The sequence below is a fragment of the Oncorhynchus mykiss genome, chromosome 16, assembly GCF_013265735.2.
Source record: "Oncorhynchus mykiss isolate Arlee chromosome 16, USDA_OmykA_1.1, whole genome shotgun sequence".
In the NCBI taxonomy this organism is placed as follows: domain Eukaryota; kingdom Metazoa; phylum Chordata; class Actinopteri; order Salmoniformes; family Salmonidae; genus Oncorhynchus; species Oncorhynchus mykiss.
The window spans coordinates 70,465,081-70,476,591 of NC_048580.1; the positions used below are offsets into that span (position 1 = coordinate 70,465,081).

General features: G+C 37.7%; 1 long non-coding RNA gene across 1 annotated transcript; it reads left to right on the forward strand.

Annotated features, from left to right (window-relative positions):
• Positions 1-3,127: 3,127 nt before the first annotated feature.
• On the forward strand, positions 3,128-3,887 carry LOC118939481. Its single transcript, XR_005036398.1, has 2 exons — positions 3,128-3,371; positions 3,461-3,887. It is a non-coding gene; the product is annotated as an uncharacterized LOC118939481 (long non-coding RNA).
• Positions 3,888-11,511: the final 7,624 nt, after the last annotated feature.

Below are 11,511 nucleotides of genomic sequence, written 5' to 3' on the forward strand. Positions count from 1 at the left end.
CCTTTTGTACTGATGTTTAAGAAGCCAGTAGACAACACTGACCATATAAACCAATCATTTTGGTGGTCCACAATTCTGTGCTCTGTACACTTCTCACCGATGTACACTATATATACAAAGTATGTGGACACCCCTTCAAAATTAGTGGATTTGGCTAATTCAGCCACACCCGATGCTGACAGGTGTATAAAATCGAGCATGCCGCCGTGCAATCTCCATAGACAAACACTGCCAGTAGAATGGCCTTACTGAAGAGCTCAGTGACTTTCAACGTGGCACTGTCATAGTATGCCATCTTTCCAAAAAGTCATTTTGTCAAATTTCTGCCCTGCTAGAGGTGCCACGATCAGCTGTAAATGCTGCTGTTGTGGGAAACGTCTTGGAGCAGCAACGGCTCAGCCGCAAAGTGGTAGGCCACACAAACTCACAGAACGGGACCACCGAGTGCTGAAGCACGTTTAAAATCATCTCCTTGGTTGCAACACTCACTACCGAGTTCCAAACTACCTCCGGAAGCAACGTCAACTCCATATTAATGGTTTCCGAATGAGATGTTCGTTGAGTAGGTGTCCACATACTTTTGGTTATGTAGTGTAAGATAACTTGTGATTTCCAACACCATCTTGCTTTGTTCTAACCCAGCAAAAGACCTGGAGCAGAACACGATCAAGGAACTGTAGTCACTAGTGTTCTCCACCACTTTTCTCTGTCATATAACTTGATACCACTTGGTTTTTCCTCTGATAAAGGCTAAGAGTACTAATGTGTTACACCTTCACCCATAAGGCATTTTGTTTTGTATTAGGAAGTTGCACATGGGGCAAACGAACATGAACAAACGTGTAGGTTGCACTCCACTCTCTCTCTTTTCTGACTGAACGATTTCTAGTTCTCCACAGGAAATTCATTTAGAGGACTGTCTAGCTGTTCGGATCAGTAAAATCCACACCACCTTGTTTGTACAGAATCTGTTATTGTTCTACCTTGTCATTGATTCATTCTCATTGGATAAGAGACTGGTTTTCTCATGTTTTGTGGGTTTCATTAAGTAATATTATGTTCATAAGAGGCCCCCCCATCCAAAATAAGAGATTTTCAAAAAAATAAAATTGTCTGTGTGTGTATATATACCTGTACCAAAGAGTTGTTCTGTATGTTACAGCCATGTAGAGTTAACAAATCCTAGGTTGTGTCCGAAATGGCATCCGCTTCCCTTTTACGGTGCAGTCGGAACGTATTCAGACCCCTTCACATTTTCCACATTTTATATTACAGCGTTATTCTAAAAATGAATTCCCCTCATCAATCTACACACAATAATACCCCGTAATGACAAAGCGAAAGTAGGTTTTTAGAAATGTTTTCACCTTTATTTAAAATAAACTAACACATTTACATAAGTATTCAGACCCTTTTCAGTACTTTGTTGAAGCACCTTTGGCAGCGATTACAGCTTTGAGTCCTCTTGAGTATGACGCTACAAGCTTGGCACACCTGTATTTGGGGAGTTTCTTCCCTGCAGATCCTCTCAAGCTCTGTCAGGTTGGATGGGGAGTGTTTGCTGCACAGCTATTTTCAAGTCTCGATAGAGATGTTCGATCTGGTTCAAGTCCGGGCTCTGACTGGGCCACTCAAGGACATTCAGAGAGTTGTCCCGAAGCCACTCTTGCGTTGTCTTGGCTGCGTGCTTAGGGTTGTTGTCTTGGCATTCTGGCCAAATAGTTCAATCTTGGTTTCATCAGACCAGAGAATCTTGTCTCTCATGGTCTGAGAGTCCTTTAGGTGCCTTTTGGCAAACTCCAAGCAGGCTATCATGTGCCTTTTACTGAGGAGTGGCTTCCATCTGGCCACTTCCATGAAGGCCTGATTGGTGGTGCTACCGAGATGGCTGTCCTTCTGGAAGATTCTCCCATCTCCACTGAGGAGCTCTGTCAGAGTGACCATCGAGTTCTTGGTCACCTTCCTGACCAAGGCCCTTCTCCCCTGATTGCTCAGTTTGCCAGGGCGGCCAGCTCTAGGAAGTGTTGGTGGTTCCAAACTTCTTTCATTTTAAGAATGATGGAGGACACTATTCTTGGTGATACATTTTTTTTGGTTCCCTTCCCCCAGATCTGTGCCTCAACACAATCCTGTCTCGGAACTTTACTGACAATTCCTTCGACCTCATGGCTTGGTTTTTGCTCTGACATCCACTGTTAACTGTGGAACCTTTGTATAGACAGGTGTGTGCATTTCGAAATCATGTCCAATCAATTGATTTTACCACAGATGGACTCCAATCAAGTTGTAGAAACATCTCAAGGATGATCAATGGAAACGGGATGCACCTGAGCTCCATTTGGAGTCTAATAGCAAAGGGTCTGAATACTTATGCAAATAAGGCATTTCAGTTGTATTTTTTTAATACATTTGCAAAACGTTCTAAAAACCTGTTTTTGCTTTATTATTATGGGGGATTGTGTGTAGATGAGGAAAAAAAAAATATTTAATACATTTTAGAATAAGGCTGTAACGTAACAAAAATGCATCTGCAGAGAAGAATGGAAGAAACTCCTAAATACAGGTGTGCCAAGCTTGTAGCGTCTTACCCAATAAGACTTGAGGCTGTAGTCTCTTACCCAAGAAGACTCGAGGCTGTAGTCTCTTACCCAAGAAGACTCGAGGCTGTAGTCTCTTACCCAATAAGACTTGAGGCTGTAGTCTCTTACCCAAGAAGACTCGAGGCTGTAGTCTCTTACCCAAGAAGACTCGAGGCTGTAGTCTCTTACCCAAGAAGACTCGAGGCTGTAGTCTCTTACCCAAGAAGACTCGAGGCTGTAGTCTCTTACCCAAGAAGACTCGAGGCTGTAGTCTCTTACCCAAGAAGACTCGAGGCTGTAGTCTATTACCCAAGAAGACTCGAGGCTGTAGTCTCTTACCCAAGAAGACTCGAGGCTGTAGTCTCTTACCCAAGAAGACTCGAGGCTGTAGTCTCTGCCAAAGGTACTTCAACCAAGTACTGAGTAAAGGGTCTGAATACTTATGTGCATGTGATATCAGTTTTTCTATTTGAAGATATTTGAAAACATTTCTAAAAACCGTTTTTTGCTTTCATTATGGGGTATTGTGTTTAGATGGGGGGGGGGGGGTCAATTTAATCCATTTTAGAATAAGGTGCCAACGTAACAAAATGTGGGAAAAGTCAAGGGGTCAGAATACTTTCCAAATGCACTGTGTATAGTGCACTACATGGGAAGTAGGGTGCAATTTGGAACGGACCCTACTTTGTCTTAGCTAAAAATGATTTCGCTGGGTAGTGAAGTTTTAGTAACGCATTCAGAAGAAGTGTGCAAAGAGCTTTTGTCCGCATGTCCATCAGCTGTTAAATGGCGGTCCTAGAGGGTCCTAGAGGGTCCTAGAGGTCTGAACTCAAAGAGCTTTTGTTCGCATGTCCATCAGCTGTTAAATGGCAGTCCTAGAGGTCCTAGAAGTCTGAACTCAAGAGTTTGATATCACACCATTTTTATTACATGAATGTCACTTTTGATTTGTCTTGCCTTCCGGGGTAAAAACCCACTTGGTCAATATTATTTTCTGGATCTACTACATGGACCTATCTCATTGTTATTACATGATTAGAGATCTGTTTTGTTTTGTTACACCCACCATGCATCATGTCCGCGATGGTCATGTGAGGTGAAATGTGTATTTTTTGGGGGATGTGAGCACTCAGTTTGTTTTGACCTGGCGAAGATCTGTTTAGGATCGAAGCGTTGTCCATAATGAATGAATTGGCAGCTTTAACAGTGTGCGGGCGTTCTTCTTCTGTACCAGTAATCTTTTATTAGCCCAGCGCCTGTGTTTTTAAGTATGTGCGTATGAACATAAAATAAAATGACTATTGATGATTATACAGTTATATTGCATACAGAAAGCATTGCTAATTATCAACATGATGAAGTAAAACTGCATTCAATTACCAAGGCTCGAAAAATGGGGGAAAAAACACATGAAAACAGGGTCCCAATGGATACAGTAAGGTCCAATCAACTGTCCTCTGGCATAATGAGTAATACAACTGTCCTCTAGCATAATGAGTAATACAACTGTCCTCTAGCATAATGAGTAATACAACTGTCCTCTAGCATAATGAGTAATACAACTGTCCTCTAGCATAATGAGTAATACAACTGTCCTCTAGCATAATGAGTAATACAACTGTCCTCTAGCATAATGAGTAATTCAACTGTCCTCTAGCATAATGAGTAATATAACTGTCCTCTAGCATAATGAGTAATACAACTGTCCTCTAGCATAATGAGTAATACAACTGTCCTCTAGCATAATGAGTAATACAACTGTCCTCTAGCATAATGAGTAATACAACTGTCCTCTAGCATAATGAGTAATACAACTGTCCTCTAGCATAATGAGTAATACAACTGTCCTCTAGCATAATGAGTAATTATACTGTCCTCTAGCATAATGAGTAATACAACTGTCCTCTAGCATAATGAGTAATACAACTGTCCTCTAGCATAATGAGTAATACAACTGTCCTCTAGCATAATGAGTAATACAACTGTCCTCTAGCATAATGAGTAATACAACTGTCCTCTAGCATAATGAGTAATACAACTGTCCTCTAGCATAATGAGTAATTAAACTGTCCTCTAGCATAATGAATAATACAACTGTCCTCTAGCATAATGAGTAATACAACTGTCCTCTAGCATAATGAGTAATACAACTGTCCTCTAGCATAATGAGTAATACAACTGTCCTCTAGCATAATGAGTAATACAACTGCCCTCTAGCATAATGAGTAATACAACTGTCCTCTAGCATAATGAGTAATACAACTGTCCTCTAGCATAATGAATAATACAACTGTCCTCTAGCATAATGAATAATACAACTGTCCTCTAGCATAATGAGTAATACAACTGTCCTCTAGCATAATGAGTAATTATACTGTCCTCTAGCATAATGAGTAATACAACTGTCCTCTAGCATAATGAGTAATACAACTGTCCTCTAGCATAATGAGTAATTATACTGTCCTCTAGCATAATGAGTAATACAACTGTCCTCTAGCATAATGAGTAATACAACTGTCCTCTAGCATAATGAGTAATTATACTGTCCTCTAGCATAATGAGTAATACAACTGTCCTCTAGCATAATGAGTAATACAACTGTCCTCTGGCATAATGAGTAATTATACTGTCCTCTAGCATAATGAGTAATACAACTGTCCTCTAGCATAATGAGTAATACAACTGTCCTCTAGCATAATGAGTAATACAACTGTCCTCTAGCATAATGAGTAATACAACTGTCCTCTGGCATAATGAGTAATTATACTGTCCTCTAGCATAATGAGTAATACAACTGTCCTCTAGCATAATGAGTAATACAACTGTCCTCTAGCATAATGAGTAATACAACTGTCCTCTAGCATAATGAGTAATACAACTGTCCTCTAGCATAATGAGTAATACAACTGTCCTCTAGCATAATGAGTAATACAACTGTCCTCTAGCATAATGAGTAATACAACTGTCCTCTAGCATAATGAGTAATACAACTGTCCTCTAGCATAATGAGTAATTAAACTGTCCTCTAGCATAATGAATAATACAACTGTCCTCTAGCATAATGAGTAATACAACTGTCCTCTAGCATAATGAGTAATACAACTGTCCTCTAGCATAATGAGTAATTATACTGTCCTCTAGCATAATGAGTAATACAACTGTCCTCTAGCATAATGAGTAATACAACTGTCCTCTAGCATAATGAGTAATACAACTGTCCTCTAGCATAATGAATAATACAACTGTCCTTTAGCATAATGAATAATACAACTGTCCTCTAGCATAATGAGTAATACAACTGTCCTCTAGCATAATGAGTAATACAACTGTCCTCTAGCATAATGAGTAATACAACTGTCCTCTAGCATAATGAGTAATACAACTGTCCTCTAGCATAATGAGTAATTATACTGTCCTCTAGCATAATGAGTAATACAACTGTCCTCTAGCATAATGAGTAATACAACTGTCCTCTGGCATAATGAGTAATTATACTGTCCTCTAGCATAATGAGTAATACAACTGTCCTCTAGCATAATGAGTAATACAACTGTCCTCTAGCATAATGAGTAATACAACTGTCCTCTAGCATAATGAGTAATACAACTGTCCTCTAGCATAATGAGTAATACAACTGTCCTCTAGCATAATGAGTAATACAACTGTCCTCTAGCATAATGAGTAATACAACTGTCCTCTAGCATAATGAGTAATACAACTGCCCTCTAGCATAATGAGTAATACAACTGTCCTCTAGCATAATGAGTAATACAACTGTCCTCTAGCATAATGAGTAATACAACTGTCCTCTAGCATAATGAATAATACAACTGTCCTCTAGCATAATGAGTAATACAACTGTCCTCTAGCATAATGAGTAATTATACTGTCCTCTAGCATAATGAGTAATACAACTGTCCTCTAGCATAATGAGTAATACAACTGTCCTCTAGCATAATGAGTAATTATACTGTCCTCTAGCATAATGAGTAATACAACTGTCCTCTAGCATAATGAGTAATACAACTGTCCTCTAGCATAATGAGTAATTATACTGTCCTCTAGCATAATGAGTAATACAACTGTCCTCTAGCATAATGAGTAATACAACTGTCCTCTGGCATAATGAGTAATTATACTGTCCTCTAGCATAATGAGTAATACAACTGTCCTCTAGCATAATGAGTAATACAACTGTCCTCTAGCATAATGAGTAATACAACTGTCCTCTAGCATAATGAGTAATACAACTGTCCTCTGGCATAATGAGTAATTATACTGTCCTCTAGCATAATGAGTAATACAACTGTCCTCTAGCATAATGAGTAATACAACTGTCCTCTAGCATAATGAGTAATACAACTGTCCTCTAGCATAATGAGTAATTATACTGTCCTCTAGCATAATGAGTAATACAACTGTCCTTTAGCATAATGAGTAATACAACTGTCCTCTAGCATAATGAGTAATACAACTGTCCTCTAGCATAATGAGTAATACAACTGTCCTCTAGCATAATGAGTAATACAACTGTCCTCTAGCATAATGAGTAATACAACTGTCCTCTAGCATAATGAGTAATACAACTGTCCTCTAGCATAATGAGTAATACAACTGTCCTCTAGCATAATGAGTAATACAACTGTCCTCTGGCATAATGAGTAATTATACTGTCCTCTAGCATAATGAGTAATACAACTGTCCTCTAGCATAATGAGTAATACAACTGTCCTCTAGCATAATGAGTAATACAACTGTCCTCTAGCATAATGAGTAATACAACTGTCCTCTGGCATAATGAGTAATTATACTGTCCTCTAGCATAATGAGTAATACAACTGTCCTCTAGCATAATGAGTAATACAACTGTCCTCTAGCATAATGAGTAATACAACTGTCCTCTAGCATAATGAGTAATACAACTGTCCTTTAGCATAATGAGTAATACAACTGTCCTCTAGCATAATGAGTAATACAACTGTCCTCTAGCATAATGAGTAATACAACTGTCCTCTAGCATAATGAGTAATACAACTGTCCTCTAGCATAATGAGTAATACAACTGTCCTCTAGCATAATGAGTAATACAACTGTCCTCTAGCATAATGAGTAATACAACTGTCCTCTAGCATAATGAGTAATTATACTGTCCTCTAGCATAATGAGTAATACAACTGTCCTCTAGCATAATGAGTAATACAACTGTCCTCTAGCATAATGAGTAATACAACTGTCCTCTAGCATAATGAATAATACAACTGTCCTCTAGCATAATGAGTAATACAACTGTCCTCTAGCATAATGAGTAATACAACTGTCCTCTAGCATAATGAGTAATACAACTGTCCTCTAGCATAATGAGTAATACAACTGTCCTCTAGCATAATGAGTAATACAACTGTCCTCTAGCATAATGAGTAATACAACTGTCCTCTAGCATAATGAGTAATACAACTGTCCTCTAGCATAATGAGTAATTATACTGTCCTCTAGCATAATGAGTAATACAACTGTCCTCTAGCATAATGAGTAATACAACTGTCCTCTGGCATAATGAGTAATTATACTGTCCTCTAGCATAATGAGTAATACAACTGTCCTCTAGCATAATGAGTAATACAACTGTCCTCTAGCATAATGAGTAATACAACTGTCCTCTAGCATAATGAGTAATACAACTGTCCTCTAGCATAATGAGTAATACAACTGTCCTCTAGCATAATGAGTAATACAACTGTCCTCTAGCATAATGAGTAATACAACTGTCCTCTAGCATAATGAGTAATACAACTGCCCTCTAGCATAATGAGTAATACAACTGTCCTCTAGCATAATGAGTAATACAACTGTCCTCTAGCATAATGAGTAATACAACTGTCCTCTAGCATAATGAATAATACAACTGTCCTCTAGCATAATGAGTAATACAACTGTCCTCTAGCATAATGAGTAATTATACTGTCCTCTAGCATAATGAGTAATACAACTGTCCTCTAGCATAATGAGTAATACAACTGTCCTCTAGCATAATGAGTAATTATACTGTCCTCTAGCATAATGAGTAATACAACTGTCCTCTAGCATAATGAGTAATACAACTGTCCTCTAGCATAATGAGTAATTATACTGTCCTCTAGCATAATGAGTAATACAACTGTCCTCTAGCATAATGAGTAATACAACTGTCCTCTGGCATAATGAGTAATTATACTGTCCTCTAGCATAATGAGTAATACAACTGTCCTCTAGCATAATGAGTAATACAACTGTCCTCTAGCATAATGAGTAATACAACTGTCCTCTAGCATAATGAGTAATACAACTGTCCTCTGGCATAATGAGTAATTATACTGTCCTCTAGCATAATGAGTAATACAACTGTCCTCTAGCATAATGAGTAATACAACTGTCCTCTAGCATAATGAGTAATACAACTGTCCTCTAGCATAATGAGTAATACAACTGTCCTCTAGCATAATGAGTAATTATACTGTCCTCTAGCATAATGAGTAATACAACTGTCCTTTAGCATAATGAGTAATACAACTGTCCTCTAGCATAATGAGTAATACAACTGTCCTCTAGCATAATGAGTAATACAACTGTCCTCTAGCATAATGAGTAATACAACTGTCCTCTAGCATAATGAGTAATACAACTGTCCTCTAGCATAATGAGTAATACAACTGTCCTCTAGCATAATGAGTAATACAACTGTCCTCTAGCATAATGAGTAATACAACTGTCCTCTGGCATAATGAGTAATTATACTGTCCTCTAGCATAATGAGTAATACAACTGTCCTCTAGCATAATGAGTAATACAACTGTCCTCTAGCATAATGAGTAATACAACTGTCCTCTAGCATAATGAGTAATACAACTGTCCTCTGGCATAATGAGTAATTATACTGTCCTCTAGCATAATGAGTAATACAACTGTCCTCTAGCATAATGAGTAATACAACTGTCCTCTAGCATAATGAGTAATACAACTGTCCTCTAGCATAATGAGTAATACAACTGTCCTTTAGCATAATGAGTAATACAACTGTCCTCTAGCATAATGAGTAATACAACTGTCCTCTAGCATAATGAGTAATACAACTGTCCTCTAGCATAATGAGTAATACAACTGTCCTCTAGCATAATGAGTAATACAACTGTCCTCTAGCATAATGAGTAATACAACTGTCCTCTAGCATAATGAGTAATACAACTGTCCTCTAGCATAATGAGTAATACAACTGTCCTCTAGCATAATGAGTAATTATACTGTCCTCTAGCATAATGAGTAATACAACTGTCCTCTAGCATAATGAGTAATACAACTGCCCTCTAGCATAATGAGTAATACAACTGTCCTCTAGCATAATGAGTAATACAACTGTCCTCTAGCATAATGAGTAATTAAACTGTCCTCTAGCATAATGAATAATACAACTGTCCTCTAGCATAATGAGTAATACAACTGTCCTCTAGCATAATGAGTAATACAACTGTCCTCTAGCATAATGAGTAATTATACTGTCCTCTAGCATAATGAGTAATACAACTGTCCTCTAGCATAATGAGTAATACAACTGTCCTCTAGCATAATGAGTAATACAACTGTCCTCTAGCATAATGAATAATACAACTGTCCTCTAGCATAATGAGTAATACAACTGTCCTCTAGCATAATGAGTAATACAACTGTCCTCTAGCATAATGAGTAATACAACTGTCCTCTAGCATAATGAGTAATACAACTGTCCTCTAGCATAATGAGTAATACAACTGTCCTCTAGCATAATGAGTAATACAACTGTCCTCTAGCATAATGAGTAATACAACTGTCCTCTAGCATAATGAGTAATACAACTGTCCTCTAGCATAATGAGTAATACAACTGTCCTCTAGCATAATGAGTAATTATACTGTCCTCTAGCATAATGAGTAATACAACTGTCCTCTAGCATAATGAGTAATACAACTGTCCTCTGGCATAATGAGTAATTATACTGTCCTCTAGCATAATGAGTAATACAACTGTCCTCTAGCATAATGAGTAATACAACTGTCCTCTAGCATAATGAGTAATACAACTGTCCTCTAGCATAATGAGTAATACAACTGTCCTCTAGCATAATGAGTAATACAACTGTCCTCTAGCATAATGAGTAATACAACTGTCCTCTAGCATAATGAGTAATACAACTGTCCTCTAGCATAATGAGTAATACAACTGCCCTCTAGCATAATGAGTAATACAACTGTCCTCTAGCATAATGAGTAATACAACTGTCCTCTAGCATAATGAGTAATACAACTGTCCTCTAGCATAATGAATAATACAACTGTCCTCTAGCATAATGAGTAATACAACTGTCCTCTAGCATAATGAGTAATTATACTGTCCTCTAGCATAATGAGTAATACAACTGTCCTCTAGCATAATGAGTAATACAACTGTCCTCTAGCATAATGAGTAATTATACTGTCCTCTAGCATAATGAGTAATACAACTGTCCTCTAGCATAATGAGTAATACAACTGTCCTCTAGCATAATGAGTAATTATACTGTCCTCTAGCATAATGAGTAATACAACTGTCCTCTAGCATAATGAGTAATACAACTGTCCTCTGGCATAATGAGTAATTATACTGTCCTCTAGCATAATGAGTAATACAACTGTCCTCTAGCATAATGAGTAATACAACTGTCCTCTAGCATAATGAGTAATACAACTGTCCTCTAGCATAATGAGTAATACAACTGTCCTCTGGCATAATGAGTAATTATACTGTCCTCTAGCATAATGAGTAATACAACTGTCCTCTAGCATAATGAGTAATACAACTGTCCTCTAGCATAATGAGTAATACAACTGTCCTCTAGCATAATGAGTAATTATACTGTCCTCTAGCATAATGAGTAATACAACTGTCC